The 17,218-nt window shown below is 49.3% G+C and overlaps 11 non-coding genes across 11 annotated transcripts; 5 read left to right on the top strand and 6 right to left on the bottom strand.

The window, feature by feature from the left end:
• The first annotated feature begins 833 nt into the window (after nt 1-833).
• On the top strand, nt 834-905 carry TRNAP-AGG (transfer RNA proline (anticodon AGG)). The gene has a single exon. It is a non-coding gene; the product is annotated as a tRNA-Pro (tRNA).
• Nucleotides 906-1,706: 801 nt separating this feature from the next.
• TRNAP-UGG (transfer RNA proline (anticodon UGG)) lies at nt 1,707-1,778 on the bottom strand. The gene has a single exon. It is a non-coding gene; the product is annotated as a tRNA-Pro (tRNA).
• Nucleotides 1,779-2,728: 950 nt separating this feature from the next.
• TRNAP-CGG (transfer RNA proline (anticodon CGG)) lies at nt 2,729-2,800 on the bottom strand. The gene has a single exon. It is a non-coding gene; the product is annotated as a tRNA-Pro (tRNA).
• Nucleotides 2,801-4,139: 1,339 nt separating this feature from the next.
• Nucleotides 4,140-4,211, top strand: TRNAP-AGG (transfer RNA proline (anticodon AGG)). The gene has a single exon. It is a non-coding gene; the product is annotated as a tRNA-Pro (tRNA).
• A 768-nt stretch (nt 4,212-4,979) lies between these two features.
• TRNAP-UGG (transfer RNA proline (anticodon UGG)) lies at nt 4,980-5,051 on the bottom strand. Its single transcript has one exon. It is a non-coding gene; the product is annotated as a tRNA-Pro (tRNA).
• A 939-nt stretch (nt 5,052-5,990) lies between these two features.
• Nucleotides 5,991-6,062, bottom strand: TRNAP-CGG (transfer RNA proline (anticodon CGG)). Its single transcript has one exon. It is a non-coding gene; the product is annotated as a tRNA-Pro (tRNA).
• Nucleotides 6,063-7,230: 1,168 nt separating this feature from the next.
• On the top strand, nt 7,231-7,302 carry TRNAP-AGG (transfer RNA proline (anticodon AGG)). The gene has a single exon. It is a non-coding gene; the product is annotated as a tRNA-Pro (tRNA).
• Nucleotides 7,303-8,105: 803 nt separating this feature from the next.
• Nucleotides 8,106-8,177, bottom strand: TRNAP-UGG (transfer RNA proline (anticodon UGG)). The gene has a single exon. It is a non-coding gene; the product is annotated as a tRNA-Pro (tRNA).
• Nucleotides 8,178-9,124: 947 nt separating this feature from the next.
• On the bottom strand, nt 9,125-9,196 carry TRNAP-CGG (transfer RNA proline (anticodon CGG)). Its single transcript has one exon. It is a non-coding gene; the product is annotated as a tRNA-Pro (tRNA).
• A 1,912-nt stretch (nt 9,197-11,108) lies between these two features.
• On the top strand, nt 11,109-11,180 carry TRNAP-AGG (transfer RNA proline (anticodon AGG)). The gene has a single exon. It is a non-coding gene; the product is annotated as a tRNA-Pro (tRNA).
• A 5,338-nt stretch (nt 11,181-16,518) lies between these two features.
• On the top strand, nt 16,519-16,590 carry TRNAP-CGG (transfer RNA proline (anticodon CGG)). Its single transcript has one exon. It is a non-coding gene; the product is annotated as a tRNA-Pro (tRNA).
• The last annotated feature ends 628 nt before the right edge of the window (nt 16,591-17,218 follow it).

Genomic DNA, 17,218 nt, shown 5'->3' with positions numbered 1-17,218 from the left:
AGTATCAGACTCATTCCTCGGATAAAAACCAGGAGAGTGGAAATATACTTGGGTTAACACAATGTATAACCCCAGCATACATTGGGTAACAATCGTATAACCCAGCCATATCTCCATTTCCTGGTTTTTATCGGAGGAATGACGCTAACACTACTGTCTTACCGATGAGGGTAATGTTCCTCATTGATGCACTGAACAACTTGCGTAATATATTTGCGACACTTAACCACCTGCAGTCAGCGAATTTCGCTTGCCGGGATGCAAAGAGCTCTTCAAAGCACTCAGATATTCTATTTTCAAACGCACATGGGCGTGGTGCAGAAGCGCACAGAAGGCTGGGGTCGATTCTCGAGAAGTTCGGCGGGGAGCGGACTCGGGGAACGATGGAAGTGGACGGAAAGGCCAAAAGAGGGGGAGGAGAAAGGAAAAAATGTGGCGTCGGTGACGGAGGAACTCCCAATCATCAAACTCATATACGCTCCAGTCCACGAAGTCATCTGCATCACCTTGGTTTTGTTGTTTGAAATCGCGTGTATGACTGGCAGGTGTCTGACTCTGTCGCGGCCGGCGACTTCAACTGAACTCCCCGGCACAGGCCACTAACTGAATTCGTGTTTGTTTCTTTTTCGCGGGTAGGCACTGGGACGGGCTTCGCCGTTAGCGACGACGGCAGGCGTGTGATACTGCGCCGGCAACAGAGAAACTCGACCGCGGGGTGGGTCCTGCTGCGACACAGTCCTTTGTGGGTATGGCCAGTGTACTCGGAGCCATACACCGTGCGATGTGAATGTACCGGCGCGGCCCAGAATTGGGACGTTTTAGGCTACGTTATCGGCTCGTTGGTCTAGGGGTATGATTCTCGCTTAGGGTGCGAGAGGTCCCGGGTTCAAATCCCGGACGAGCCCGCTTATTAACGAGCCCGAGCCGGCACTCGCATGCGTCGAACATGCCCAGGGGTGCGTAGGTCATGTGCGTTCGGAGATGTCTTTGCTCGATACTTGACAACGCCGGTCATTGCAACCAACCAACCAATGTCTTCTGCCGGAAAACTCAAGATCATGGTTAACAGGAGGATAGCACCTTTTTGCGGTTTTCACTAGTGGTGAATCAGACGTGTCAGTTTGATTCGTAAGAGCAGTTGCATTAAAATCCTTCGGATTTGCTCCGAATCTTTAGGTGAAATGGCCGTTTTTCACCACCTGAACACCGCTAATCGCCTCTGCGCGAGCACACGCACTACGCACGCACAGGGGCGCGCCCAGGTCTTCCGAGAAGCAGTGTTATTTACCCCGCCTCATTGGCACGGGCCGGGTATGCGCTGTGTGATTCGCGCTTGGAGCGCGAGAGGTCACGGATTTAGGCCCACTATACCCAATACGTAATTGGGTATGGTTGACAACAATGAGCCCAGTTATTGTCAACGATGCCCGCGTACAAATTTAAAGTGTTGAAGGACATATGGGTTTCCGGGCCATTCCGTGCCTCGTCACTGTAAGTTCGATCTGACAGAACAACAATGAGTGAAAAATACAAAGCAAGAAAGCATATTGCCTGTTACACTGCCTGAAGCCAGTGCGCATGGGATGGTTTGCTGCAATGATTACCGTCGACACACTGGACCATTACGCGATTACACATCCGAAGTTATAAACCCTTGCTTTACTCGAGCTTATTTAACAAAGGCGCGTTCTCTTGCAGCAACAAGCGGGCTCGTCCGGTATTTGAACCCGGGACCTCTCGCACCCAAAGCGAGAATCATACCCCTAGACCAACGAGCCGACGGTACGCGCTTTCACACCCCAAACGCGGTCCCTGCATTATGCTCACATCATGCATGCAACAGCTGCCGATGCAATGGTCACCTCCACCATCGCGCAAGCTCGTGACGTGCGCTGGCTACAGACTGCCCCCGGGAAGCACAGCGCAGGGAAGGGAGCTTCCCCACGGCCTTTGACTTGCGTCGAAAACTGTATGACAATACGTGGGACGCCCGCATGACTTCGTTGGACATGCAGATCAGGGCTGTCTGCCCTCTAGCCTGCCAAAGAGCAGGGGGGATTTGACAAAGCAAGGTGTGGCGGGAACGGACATGGCGGAACGGGATAAAGAAGGGCTTGGGACAGGGCAGCACAAGGATTGACACAGGATAAAGTACGGAATTGGATAAAGAACAAAGCGGCATGGTATTCGACTGCTTAGGATTTGCGAAGCATTATTCGTGTGTTTGAAGTACGCTTTTGTGTTCAGCATAAAACAAAGGTGGCTCAATTCAAAAGTTTATCACCATTGTTAATTCATCCATATCATCATTAAAAGTGCTATTGTACTCAATGATGATAAACCCAAAACCTGCTGTCCTAAAATTAGTGAAATTTAACCACTCACCAACTAAAAAAAACAGCAATGAATCAAAACTAAAAGTATTTGGTTTTGCTATTTCCAATAATAAAGTAACGAAACGTGACATGACGAAGAGATATCTAGCAACTAAGCAAAAATGCCACCGGGATCAAAACGCAGGTTTTTGCTATGGCCGACCATACATTATACCCCTGTTGCAGCAAAACTGATGTTTATAGCATTCCAAGTTCTATACGGTGAGGCTCGTTAGTTCCGTCCTTAGTAATGTTTGTATGAAAAGCCTGTGGCGGAACGCAAAGGTCAAAGACACCCATATGTGTTTGAACGCATTGGGATATCAACTGGATACCCCCCGACAGCAATATGCGGGCTCGTCCGGGATTTGAACCCGGGACCTCTCGCACCCGAAGCGAGAATCATACCCCTAGACCAACGAGCCGGTGGTACGCGCGACAAGGTCCCAATTGTGAGCCGTGCCGTTACCTTTCCATCGTAAGGCGTACGGCCCAGCACACTGGCCACACCCATCGTCTCACAAGGCCATGGCGGAGAGCACTTCAGCTACAGACTGTCCTAAGGGGGTATGGTCGTAGTAATCGGGCTTGGACGTGACCATCGGGGATGCATTGACGTGCAAGCTCCAATTTTTTTTTTCTGGCGATGCATGTGGAGGAGCCGATAGCACGGAATGCATGTTCCTTGAGCGGAAATGCAATTCTATAGACGTCGATTAATTTCGTTCGGCACCTGAGGCTGTGCAATGCTTTGAGGAAGAAACCGATTCACATCGAATTTTGTCTTTCAAACCGAGCGGTTCCAATGATCCCCATCGAGAAAACCTAAAGCGTTTTTAGACGACGGGCTGGGGATTAAGCGACCACCTTATCTTATTACCAAAAAACGTTTATTCCTCCATCAGCAATTACATGTATTCGCGAAAAGACAGTAGTATCAGACTCATTCCTCGGATAGAAACCAGGAGAATGGAGATGTAGTTGGGTAAACCCAATGTATAACCCCAGTATACATTGGGTTACAATCGTATAACCCAACCATATCTCCATTTCCTGGTTTTTATCGGAGGAATGACGCTAATACTACTGTCTTACCTATGAGGATAATGTTCCTCATTAATGCACTGAACAACTTGCGTAATATATTTGCGACACTAACCACCTGCAGTCAGCGAATTTCGCTTGCCGGGATGCAAAGAGCTCTTCAAAGCACACAGATATTCTATTTTCAAACGCACATGGGCGTGGTGCAGAAGCGCACAGAAGGCTGGGGTCGATTCTCGAGAAGTTCGGCGGGGAGCGGACTCGGGGAACGATGAAAGTGGGCGGAAAGGCCAGAAGAGAGGGAGGAGAAAGGAAAAAAGGTGGCGTCGGTGACGGAGGAACTCCCAATCATCAAACTCATATACGCTCCAGTCCACGAAGTCATCTGCATCACCTTGGTTTTGCTGATTGAAATCGCGTGTATGACTGACAGTTGTCTGACCCAGTCGCGGCCGGCGACTTCAACTGAACTCCCGGCACAGGCCACTAACTGAATTCGTGTTTGTTTCTTGTTCGCGGGTAGGCACTGGGACGGGCTTTGCCGTTAGCGACGGCGGCAGGCGTGTGATACTGCGCCGGCAACAGAGAAACTCGACCGCGGGGTGGGTCCTGCTGCGACACAGTCCTTTGTGGGTGTGGCCAGTGTACTCGTATCCATACATCGTGCGATGTGAATGTAACGGCGCGGCCCAGAATTGGGACGTTTCATGCTACGTAACCGGCTCGTTGGTCTAGGGGTATGATTCTCGCTTAGGGTGCGAGAGGTCCCGGGTTCAAATCCCGGACGAGCCCGCTTATTAACGAGCCCGAGCCGGCACTCGCACGCGTCGAACATGCCCAAGGGTGCGTAGGTCATGTGCGTTCGGAGATGTCTTTGCTCGATAGTCGACAACGCTGGTCATTGCAATCAACCAACCCATGTCTCCTGCCGGAAGACTCAAGATCATGGTTAACAGATGGATAACACCTTTTGCAGTTTTCGCTAGTGGTGAATCAGACGCGTCAGTTTGATTCGTAAGAACAGTTGTGTCGAAGTCCTTCGGAGATGTTCCGGTTTTTTAGGTGAAATAGCCGTTCTTCACCACCCGAACACTGCCCATCGCTTCCGCTCAAGCACACGCATTGCGCACGCACTGGGGCGCGCCCAGGTCTTCCGAGAGGCAGTGTTATATACCCCGCCTCATTGGCACGGGCCAGGTATGCGCTGTGTGACTCACGCTTGGAGTGCGAGAGGTCACGGGGTTAAACCCAGACGAACCCGGTTATTGTCAAAGATGCCCGCATACAAATTTAAAGCGCTGAAGGACATATCGGTTTTCAGGCCATTCTGTGCCTCGTGTCTGTGAGTTCGATCTATGTGGTAGAACAACAATAAGTGAAAAATGCAGAGCAAGAAAGCATATTGCCTGTTACACTGCCTGGAGCCAGGGCGCATGAGATGGTTTGTTGCAATAACTACCGTTCAAACACTGGACCATCACGCGAAGATACATCCAGACTCAAACCCTTGTAGTACTAGGGCTAATTTAACAACGAATCGTTCCTCTTACAGCAAGAACGGGGCTCGTCCGGGATTTGAACCCGGGACCCCTCGCACCCAAAGCGAGAATCATACCCCTAGACCAACGAGCCGACAACCGTTACCTTCACATCCCAACTGCGCTCCCTGCATTACGTTCACATCTTGCATGCAATAGCTGCCGGTGCACTGGCCACATCCACCGTCGCGCAAGCTCGTGACGTGCGCTGGCTACAGACTGTCCCCGGGGAGTACAGCGCGGGAAGCGGAGCTTCGCCACGACCTTTGACTTGTGTCGAAAACTGTATGACAACATGTGGGACGCCCGCATGACTTCGTTAGACATACAGACCAGGGCTGTCTGCCCTCTAGCCTGCTAAAGGGAAGAGGGATTCGACAAAGCAAGGTGTGGCGGGAACGGACATGATGGAACGGGATAAGGAAGAGCTTGAGGACAGGGCAGCACAAGGAATGGCACAGGATAAACCATGGGATTGGAGAAAGAACAAAACGGCATGCTATTTGAGTGCTTAGGATTTGCGAGATAATAGTCGGGTGTTTGAAGCACGCCATTGTGTTCAGCATAAAACAAGGCTGGTTCAGTTCAAAAGTTAATCACCATTGTTCATTTATCCATGTCATCTTTAAAAGTGTTATTGGACTCCATGATAATAAACCCAAAACCTGCTGTCCTAAAATTAGTGAAAATTGCACCACTCACCGAATAAAAAAAGGAATCAAAACTAAACGTCTTTGGTTTTGCGGCTTCCAATAACAAAGTAGCGAAACGTGACATGGCAAAGAGAAATTTAAGGACCAATCAAAAATGCCACCGGATGAAAACGCAGGTTTTTATAGCTGATCACACATCATGGCGCTGTTGCAGCTAATCCGATGTTTGGAGCATTCCAAGCTGCACGCGGTGAGGCTCGTTAGTTCCGTACTTAGGGATGTTTGTGTGAAAAGCGTCTGGCAGGACGCAAAGGTCCAAGACACCCGTATGTGCTTGAACGCATGGGGATATCAACCGGATGCCCCTGGCCGCAAGATACGGGCTCGTCCGGGATTTGAACCCGGGACCTCTCGCACCCGAAGCGAGAATCATACCCCTAGACCAACGAGCCGGTGGTACGCGCGACAAGGTCCCAATCAAGCTCGAAATTTTTTTCTGGCGATGCATGTGGAGGAGCCGTTAGCACGGAATGTATGTTTCTTGAGCGGAAATGCAGTTCTGTAGACGTCGATTAATTTCGTTCGGCACCTGAGGCTGTGCAATGCTTTGAGGAAGAAACCGATTCACGTCGAATTTTGTTTTCCAAACCGAACGGTTCTAACGATCCCCATTGAGAAAACCTAAAGCGTTTTTATACGACGGGCTGGGAATTAAGCGACCACATTATCAAACCACCAAAAAATGTTGCATCCTCCATCAGCAATTATAGGCATTCGCGACAAGACAGTAGTATCAGACTCATTCCTCGGATAAAAACCAGGAGAATGGAAATATAGTTGGGTTAACACAATGTATAACCCCAGCATACATTGGGTTACAATCGTATAACCCAACCATACCTCCATTTCCTGGTTTTTATCGGAGGAATGACGCTAACACTACTGTCTTACCTATGAGGATAATGTTCCTCATTAATGCACTGAACAACTTGCGTAATATATTTGCGACACTTAACCACCTGCAGTCAGCGAATTTCGCTTCCGGGATGCAAAGAGCTCTTCAAAGCACTCAGATATTCTATTTTCAAACGCACATGGGCGTGGTGCAGAAGCGCACAGAAGGCTGGGGTCGATTCTCGAGAAGTTCGGCAGGGAGCGGACTCGGGGAACGATGGAAGTGGGCGGAAAGGCCAGAAGAGGGGGAGGAGAAAGGAAAAAAGGTGGCGTGGGTGACGGAGGAACGCCCAAACACCAAACTGATATACGTTCCAGTCCATGAAGTCATCTGCATCACCTTGGCTTTGTTGTTTGAAATCGCGTGTATGACTGGCAGGTGTCTGACCCTGTCGCGGCCGGCGACTTCAACTGAACTCCCCGGCACAGGCCACTAACTGAATTCGTGTTTGTTTTTTGTTCGCGGGTAGGCACTGGGACGGGCTTCGCCGTTAGCGACGACGGCAGGCGTGTGATACTGCGCGGCAACAGAGAACCTCGACCGCGGGGTGGGTCCTGCTGCGACACAGTCGTATGGGGGTGTGGCCAGTGTACTCGGAGCCATACACCGTGCGATGTGAATGTAACGGCGCAGCCCAGAATTCGGACGTTTTAGGCTACGTTATCGGCTCGTTGGTCTAGGGGTATGATTCTCGCTTAGGGTGCGAGAGGTCCCGGGTTCAAATCCCGGACGAGCCCGCTTATTAACGAGCCCGAGCCGGCACTCGCATGCGTGGAACATGCCCAAGGGTGCGTAGGTCATGTGCGTTCGGAGATGTCTTTGCTCGATAGTTGACAACGCTGGTCATTGCAACCAACCAACCCATGTCTTCTGCCGGAAAACTCAAGATCATGGTGAACAGGAGGACAGCACCTTTTTGCAGTTTTCACTAGTGGTGAATCACGCGCGTCAGATTGATTCGTAAGAACAGTTGCACTAAAATCCTTCGGATTTGCTCCGAATTTTTAGGTGAAATGCCCGTTTTTCACCACCTGAACACCGCTCATCGCCTCTGCGCGAGCACACGCACTATGCACGCACAGGGGCGCGCCCAGGTCTTCCGAGAAACAGTGTTATTTACCCCGCCTCATTGGCACGGGCCGGGTGTGCGCTGCGTGATTCGCGCTTGGAGCGCGAGAGGTCACGGGCTTAGGCCGGCGATGCCCAATACGTAATTGGGTATCGTTGACAATAATGAGCCCGGTTATTGTCAACGATGCCCGCATACAAATTTAAAGCGTTGAAGGACATATGGGTTTCCGGGCCATTCCGTGCCTCATCACTGTAAGTCCGATCTGTGACAGAACAACCATGAGTGAAAAATACAAAGCAAGAAAGCATGTTGCCTGTTACACTGGCTGAAGCCAGTGCGCATGGGACGGTTTGTTGCAATGATTACCTTCGACACACTGGACCATCACGTGATTGCACATCCGAAGGTACAAACCCTTGCCTTACTCGGGCTTATTTAACACAGGCGCGTTCTCCTGCAGCAACAACCGGGCTCGTCCGGGATTTGAACCCGGGACCTCTCGCACCCAAAGCGAGAATCATACCCCTAGACCAACGAGCCGACAACACTGTCTTGCACATCCCAATTGCGGCCCCTGCATTACGTTCACATCTTGCATGCAACAGCTGCCGATGCACTGGCCACATCCACCGTCGCGCAAGTTCATGACGTGCGCTGGCTCCAGACTGCCCCCGGGGAGCACAGTGCAGGGAATGGAGCTTCCCCACGGCCTTTGACTTGCGTCGAAAACTACGACAATGCGTAGGAGGCCGCATGAATTCGTTAGACACACAGATCAGGGCTGTCTGCCCTCTAGCCTGCCAAAGAGCAGGGGGATTTGACAAAGCAAGGTGTGGCGGGAACGGACATGACGGAACGGGATAAGGAAGAGCTTGGGACATGGCAGCACAATAATTGGAGCAGGATAAAGTACGGGATTGGAGAAAGAATAAGACGGCGTGCTATTCGACTGCTTAGGATTTGCGAGGTATTAGTAGGGTGTTTGAAGCACGCTATTGTGTTCAGCATAAAACAAGCATGGTTCAGTTCAAAACTTAATCACCATTGTTAATTTATCCATATCATCATTAAAAGTGTTATTGGACTCCATGATGATGAACCCAAAACCTGCTGTCCTAAAATTAGTGAAGTTAACACCACTCACCGACTAAAAAAAAACACAAATAGATCAAGACTAAAAGTATTTGGTTTTACTATTTCCAATAACAAAGTAACGAAACGTGACATGACGAAGAGATATCTAACGACTAAGCAAAAATGCCACCGGGATGAAAACGCAGGTTTTTGCTATAGCCGACCATACATCATACCCCTGTTGCAGCTAATCCGATGTTTGGAGCATTCCAAGTTCTATACGGTGAGGCTCGCTAGTTCCGTCCTTTATAATGTTTGTATGAAAAGCGTCTGGCGGGACGAGAAGGTCCAAGACACCCGTATGTGCTTGATCGCATAGGGATATTAACTCGACACCCCTGACAGCAAGATACGGGCTCGTCCGGGATTTGAACCCGGGACCTCTCGCACCCGAAGCGAGAATCATACCCCTAGACCAACGAGCCGATGCTGCGAGCGATAAGGCCCCAATTGTGAGCCGTGCCGTTGCTTTCATATCATAAGGCGCACGGCTCGGCACAATGGCCACACCCATCGTCTCAGAAGGTTATGGCGTAGAGAACTTTCGCCACAGACTGTCCTTAGGGAGTATGGTTTTAGTAATCCGGCTTGGCCGTGACCATTAGGGTTGCATTGACATGCAAGCTGCAAATTATTTCTGGCGATGCATGTGGACGAGCCGTTAGCACGTAATACATGTTCCTTGAACAGAAATGCAATTCTGTAGATGTCAGTTGATTTCGTTCGGCACTTGAGGCTGTGCAATGTTTAGAGACAGAAACAGATTCGCGTCGAATGTTGTCTTCCAAACCGATAGATTCCAATGATCCCCATCGAGAAAATCTAAAGCGTTTTTAGACAACGGGCTGGGGATGAAGTGACCACCTTATCTTACTACCAAAAAACGCTTAATCCTCCATCAGCAATTACATGTATTCGCAACAAGACCTTAGTATCAGCCTCATTCCTCGGATAAAAACAAGGAGAACGGAGATATAGTTGGGTTAACCTAATGTATAACCCCAGTATGCATTAGGTTATAATCGTATAAACCAACTTATCTCCATTCTCCTGGTTTTTATCGGAGGAATGAAGGTAATGCTACTGTCTTATCTATGTGAAGAATGTTCCTCAGTAATGCAGTGAACAACTTACGTAATATATTCGCGACACTTAACCACCTGCAGTAGGGAATTTCGCTTGGCGGGATGCAATGGGTCCCTTCAAGGCACTCAGATATTCGATTTTCAAAAGCAGATGGGCTTGGCGCAGAAGCGCACAGAAGGCTGATTTCGTTGATTTCGTCTGGCACCTGAGGCTGTGCAATGTTTTGAGAAAGAAACCGATTCACGTCGAATTTTGTCTTCCAAACCGAAAGGTTCCAATGATCCCCATCAAGAAAACCTCAAGCGTTTTTAAACGACGGCTGGGTATTAAGCGGCCACATTATCTAATCACCAAAAAATGGGTAATACTCCATTAGCAATTGCATATATTCGCGACAATACAGTAGTATCAGCCTCATTCCGCGGATAAAAACAGGAGAATAGACATATAGTTGGGTTAACGTAATGTACAACCCAACTATATATTGGGTTATAATCATATAACCCAACTATATCTCAACTCTCCTGGTTTTTATCGGAGGAGTGAAGCTGATACTACTGTCTTATCTTTGTGAATAATGTTCCTCGTTAACGCACTGAACAACTTGCGTACTATGTTCGCGACCTTTAACCGCCTGCAGTCAGCGAATTTCGTTTGGCGGGATGCATGGGTCCCTTCAAAGCATTCAGATATTCGATTTCCAAATGCATAGGGGCGTTGCGTGGTGTGACGTGGCGCCGAAGCGCACAGAAGGCTGGTGTCGATTCTCGAGAAGTTGGGTGGGGGCGGACTTGGGGAACGATAGAAGTGAGCTGAAAAGGCAAGAAGAGGTGGAGGAGAAAGGAAAAAGGTGGCGTGGGTGACTGAGGAACTCCCAATTACAGACTTGACATGCGATCCAGTCCACGAAGCCATCTGCATCACCTTGGTTTTGCTATTTGAAATCGCGTGTATGGCTGGTAGTTGTCTGACCCAGTCGCGGCCGGCGACTTCAACTGAACTCCCCTGCACAGGCCATTAACTGAGTACGTGTTTGTTTCTTGTTCGCGGCTAGGCACTGGGACGGGCTTCGCAGTTACCGACGGCGGCAGGCGTGTGATACTGCGCCGGCAATAGAGAAACTCGGCCGCGGGGCGGGTCCTGCTGCGACACAATCCTACGTGGGTGTGGCCAATGTGCGCAGAGCCATACACCATGCGATGTGAAAGTAACGGCACGGCCCAAGATTGGGACGTTATGGGATATGGTATCGGCTCGTTGGTCTAGGGGTATGATTCTCGCTTAGGGTGCGAGAGGCCCCGGGTTCAAATCCCGGACGAGCCCGGCTATTGCTGTCAGAGAAACTCGCGGGCGTAGAACATGCCCAAGGGTTCATAGCTCCTGTCAGCTCTGAGATGTTTTCGCTTGATAGTGATGCGGGCTTTAACGCCGTCACAGGTGGGGGCATGGGCAGGCCATAGCGTCGGTAGGATTTCCCGAGTTTGAAGGTATCATCGCTTGATACTCCGATGTTGAAACGCGGTTCATTGCTACGAATCAGACCATGTCTCGGCGGGAAGACTCAAGCCCGGTGTTAAAGGGTGTGTTCCGCATTTATATGAATTTACAAGCTGAGATAGTTACCTTGACAACTTATTGGTATCGTTCACAATACTGTCCTTATGGCCTAAGCCTCTCTAGTTTCTGAGGTAAACGCTCGCAAAAAGTGGGAGATGTATATCGGGCAAGACACCCTGGCATTCATGACGTCATAGTAACGTCATTCAAATCCTGTCATTCTATAAGCCATGCGGCGATTAAGACAAAAAAAAGTAATCGCTGAGGCATTTATGTCTGCCGTTCGTGAGCGCCATTCGCCATGGCGCATTGGGGAGCATGTTTACCAGATAGAGAATTGTGCTGTCTTTAGCAGTCTGTTCTACTTAGAAAGTATACCAGCAGTCATAAGTGAGCTTGCTTCAAATCTGATGGTTGTTACTATATCTTCAGATGTAAGCATGCCCTTTAAAGGGTGTAAGACATCAATGCTTTACATCGACGTGTCCAAGTTTCGTAAACGGCTGGCAACGTCAATCAGTCTTGGCCGTGCTCTTGGTCCTGCCGAGGCCGACCCTTACCCACCCCCGGTCGATGGTGTGCCACTGAGGAGCCTGGTCAATCAAGCCGGCATGTTGTGTGTAGAGAGACATACAATATGATAATGTATGATAATTTTTAACTCCTATATATATATATATATATATATGAATATATATATATATATATATATATATATATAAACAGCATCACTGAGAAAGGTGATAATGCAACGAGAATCCGCTGTTCCAACCAATTTTGCCCCAAAACAATAGCTGCAACTACCAACTAGACACAAGGAGAATATAGAGTTCACGATAATCATGATGTTGTTAGGTCCTCCGATGAATTAATACGTATGCGCATTATTGTAATCATTATACGCTTTGGTGTTCCCGGAACGCATCGCTTTTCAGAGTTAATCTTCATCAACGTCAATCCTACATTGTTATCACCAGATCATCATCTTCAGCGTCCACTCCCCCAACCTTTCGGACTCGTGCACCAGGTAAAAGAACGTGGTTATTCCTTAATTAGAACAATGGAAAAATTTACGAATGATTATATGCTCTGTCGCCAAAAACAATCATATGCAGTGGTGGACAGAACAGCTGTAAATCATCACTACAACAACTTCTAAACAACTTGAAAGTGGAAGCCGACAATAACTTTTTTCCACTAGATTAGAGAACAAAATTAGTTAATACGATACGACATGGAAACACCTAAAATCACTGATAGAACTGTGAAGAGAGTGCAAAAAGGTGTCATACTCCCTTCAACCCTGGTCTTGAGCTTTCTGGCAGACATGAGTTGGTTGGTTTTAATGACTAACGTTGAAACATTAGACTATCAAGCGATGATATCTCCAACTCACAAGATCTTCGCACCTTTGGGCCTGTTCGACACATGCGCTCGCATGCCCCTGAAGTTAATAAGCGGGCTCGTCCGGGAAATGAACCCGGAACATCCCGCACCCTAAGCGAGAATCATGCTCATAGACGAACAAGCCGACACAAAGGACCATAACGTCCCAATTCTGGGCCGTGCCGTTACTTTACATCGTGCGGTGTAAGGCTTCGAGCCCACTGGCTACATCCGCCATCGTCTCACAGGGTTATGGCGTAAAGCGCTGGCTACAGATTGACGCGAGGGAGCAAAGCCCTAAAAGCATCAGCTTATTTCTGGCGATGCATGTTGAGGAACCGTTACGACACAAGGCAGGACCAGAAAACAGGCAAAAGATAGGGCACGGTCTGACCGGTCACGTCCCGTCCGGGGCGTGATGGAACCAGACGTGCTGCGCAGGGAGGGCGGGAGAGACGAGATCCTGTTTTTAACTGTTCTCTTTTCTTTTGCCAGTCTCATACCTTGCCTGTTCTCTTTCTGATCCTGTCCTCAGCACCTCTGCCCTTTACCCTGAGTCCTATGTCCTCCGTCTTGCCTCGTTGGCTGTCGTGCACACCCTTTCATTTTGTTCACCACGTCGTTTCACAATGCGCTCTCAAACACGCCCTCCTATCCTGTCCAGTCTCCGTCCATTTCTTATATCAGTTTTCGGGTTACAAACCTCTTGTTCCCCAAATGACGTCACTGGTAACCTTACACTGTGAGGTTATAAAATGATGCCGGATGCGGGTTGTGCGCTGGGAAACCACCGCCTGTACAATTTAAAAGCAGCGGCGGGCCCAGAAGTGGGACGCTTATGGTGAAAATATTGGCTCGTTGGTCTAGAGGTATAATTCTCGCTTCGGGCGCGAGAGGTCCCGGGCTCAAATCCTGGATGAGCCCCGTTTTTGCCGTTAGGGATACCCGTTTGCTATTCTTATGCGTTCAAGCACATATGGGCGTGTTGGATTTCTTCGTTTCGCTAGGCCCTTTTCACACAAGCCTTGCTACGTGCCCGGTTCCTGCTGTTAGGGATACCCGCTTGCTATTCCTATGCGTTTGAAGCACATATGGGTGTCTTGGATTTCTGCGTTTCGCTAGGGCCTTTTCACACAAGCCTTACTAAGTGCGGAACTAAGCAATTTTGTCGCGTGAAACCTGAAATACTCAAAACATCGGATTAGTTGCAACAGGGCCGTGATGTAAGGCCGCCTATAAAAACCTGCGTTTTCATCCCGGAGGCATTTTGCTTTCCCGTTGCGCATCTCTTCGTCATGCCACGTTTCGCTACTTTATTATTGGAAGACCAAATACGTTTAATGTTCATTATTTAGTAATTTAGTTTGAGTCGGTGAGTGGTTTAAAATTCACTAAGTTTAGGGAAGTAAGTTTAAGACTTGTCATCATTAAGTTGTATAACACCTTTAACGATAACATGGATGAATAAACAACGGTGGTTAATCTTTGAATCATGAATGAATCAATCTTACATCAACCTTGATAAACACAATTGCATGCTTCAAGCACCCGACTAGTGGCTCGCCAAATCCTAAGCAGTTGAATAACATGCCGTTTTTGTTCTTTCTCCGATCTCGCACTTCGTTCTGTGCTATTTTTGCTGTGCTACCCTCTCCCCAAACTCTTCTTTTATCCCGTAAGTCTTGGGGTGCTGCCCTGTCCCAAGCTCTTCTCATCCCGTTAGTCTTGGGGTGCTGCCCTGTCCCAGACTCCTCTTTATCCCGCTAGTCTTGGGGTGCTGCCCTGACCCAAGCTCCTCTTTATCCCGTTAGTCTTGGGGTGCTGCCCTGTCCCAAGCTTCTCTTATCCCGTTAGTCTTGGGGTGCTGTACAAACTCTTCTTTATCCCGTTAGTCTTGGGGTGCTGCCCTGTCCCAAGCTCTTCTTTATTCCGTTCCGCCATGTCCGTTCCCGCCACACCTGCTCTGCCAGATCCTCCCGGTCCTTGGCAGCTAGAGGGCAGGCAGCCCTGGTCTATCTGTCTAACGAAGTCACGCTGGCGTCCTACACATTGCCACACAGCTATCGACGCAAGTCAAACGGTCTCACGGATCAAGCTCGTTCCTTACGGTATGCTCCCCGGCGGCCGTCTGTAGCCAGCGCACGTCACGAGCTTAAGCGACGGTGGATGGGGGCGATACACCGTCAATGACGACCGCAACATGTGAACGTAATGCAGGGACTGAAATTGATATGTGAAAGTGAGGATTGTCGGCTCGTGGTCTAGGGGTATGATTCTCGCTTTGGGTTGCGAGAGGTCCCGGGTTCAAATCCCGGACGAGCCCAGTTATTGCTGTGGAGAAACGCGCCTACGTGAATAAGCCCCGAGTAAGACAAACCTTGATGAGGTCGCATGTGTCTTCGCGTGGATGGTCCGGCGTTTTTGACGGTTGTCATTGCAACACACCATGCCATGCGCCCTCGCTTCAGGCAGTGTTGTAACAGGCAATATGCTGCTCGTTTTGTACTTTTCACTTATTGTTGTTCTGTCCCCATAGATCGAACTCACAGTGACGAGGCACGGAATGGCCCGGAAACCCATATGTCCTTTAACGCTTTGAATTTGTATGCGGGCATCTTCTTTATAAGAGCCAATCGCACAGTGCATACCTGTCCCATGCCAATGAGGCGGGGTAAATAACACTGCCTCTCGGAAGACCTGGGCGCGCCCCTGTGCGTGCGCAGTGCGTGAGCTCGCGCAGAGGCGATGAACGGTGTTCGGGTGGTGAAGAACGGCTACTTCACCTAAAAATTCGGAGCAAGTCCCAAAGATTTCGATACAACTGTTCACACGGATCAAACTTTCGCATCTGTTTCACCACCAATGGAGCTGCAGAGGTGTCATTCTCCTATTAACCATGATCTTGAGTTTTCCGGCAGAAGACATCGGCTGGTTGGTTGCCATAAATAGCGCTAAAGCGTGTGTTACTATCAAGCGCATGCATCCCCGAACTTACAAGACATGCGCACTCTTGGGCATGTTCGACGCAGGCGAGTACCGGGCTCGGGCTCGTTAATAAGCGGGCTGCGTCCGGGATTTGAACCCGGGACCTCTCGTACCCTAAGCGAGAATCATACCCCTAGACCAACGAGCCGATAGCGTGGTCCAAAACGTCCCAATTCTGGGCCGTGTCGTTATTTTTACATCACACGGTGTACGGCTCCGAGCACACTAGCACACCCAACAGGATTGTGTCGCAGCAGGACCCGCCCCGCGGCCGAGTTTCTCTGTTTGCCGGCGCAGTATCACACGCCTGCCACCGCCGGTTACTGTGAAGCCCGTCCCAGTGCCTACCGACCCGCGAACAGGAAACAAACTCGAGTTCAGTTAGTGACCTGTGCCGGGGAGTTCAGTTGAAATCGCCGGCGACGACAGGGTCCGAAACCTGCCAGTCATACACGCGATTTCAAACAGGAAAACTAAGGTGGTGCAAATAACTTTGTGGACTGGAGCATATATTACTTTGGTGATTGAGAGTTTCTCTGTTACGTACACCACTTTTTCCTTTCTCCTCTCTCTCTCTCTTCTTACCTTTCCGCCCACTGCCTTTGTTCCCCGAGTGCCCCTCCCCCCCCGCCGAACTCCCCGAATCAACAACAGGCTGTGCTCGGAGCCGTGCACCATGCGATGTGAAAGAAATGGCGCAGCTCAAAATAGGCGCGCTATCCGGTCTGTCACTGGCTCGTTGGTCTAGGGGTATGATTCTCGCTTCGGGTGCGAGAGGTCCCGGGTTCAAATCCCGGACGAGCCCGGTTATTGCTGTCAGAGGTACTCGCACACATCGGATGAGCGATAGCGTGAATAGGACTTACGAGTTTAAAGGTATCATCGCTTGATAATACGATGTTTAAACGCGGTTCATTGGAACCAACCAGACCATGTCTCGGCCGGAAGAGTCAAAACCCTGTGTTAAATGGTGTGGTTCATAACTATCTGACGTTTTGAACTGAGATAGCCATCTTGAAGACCTTACTGTATCGTTCACATTACTTTCGTTCTTATGGCCTGTGCCTCTAGCTTCTAAGCTAAACGCCCGCGAAAATTGGGAAATGCATGTGGTGCAAGTCACCTTGGCATCCATGACGTTATAATAACGTCATAAGGCACCTTGGCATTCATGACATCATAATAATGCCATTCAAATCCTGTCATTCCATAAGCCATACGGCGGTTAAGGCCAAGAAACATATAATCGCCGAGGCATTTATGTCTGTCGTTCGTGAGCGCCATTCTATATGAAACGACCGCCAGTTAGCTGTCAAGGAATGTTGTGAAAGGTGCGATGGCGCAACCAACCATGACGCAATGAGAAGCACATTTACCAGCTAGAGAACTGTGCTGTCTGTAAAAGTCCTTTTCACTTAGAAAACGTAACCCAA

The sequence above is a fragment of the Pollicipes pollicipes genome, unplaced genomic scaffold (assembly GCF_011947565.3).
Source record: "Pollicipes pollicipes isolate AB1234 unplaced genomic scaffold, Ppol_2.1 Scaffold_6138;HRSCAF=7277_pilon_pilon_pilon, whole genome shotgun sequence".
Taxonomy (NCBI): domain Eukaryota; kingdom Metazoa; phylum Arthropoda; class Thecostraca; order Pollicipedomorpha; family Pollicipedidae; genus Pollicipes; species Pollicipes pollicipes.
Note: the sequence above shows the minus strand (reverse complement) of the source record. Positions and strands in the feature narration are given on the sequence as shown.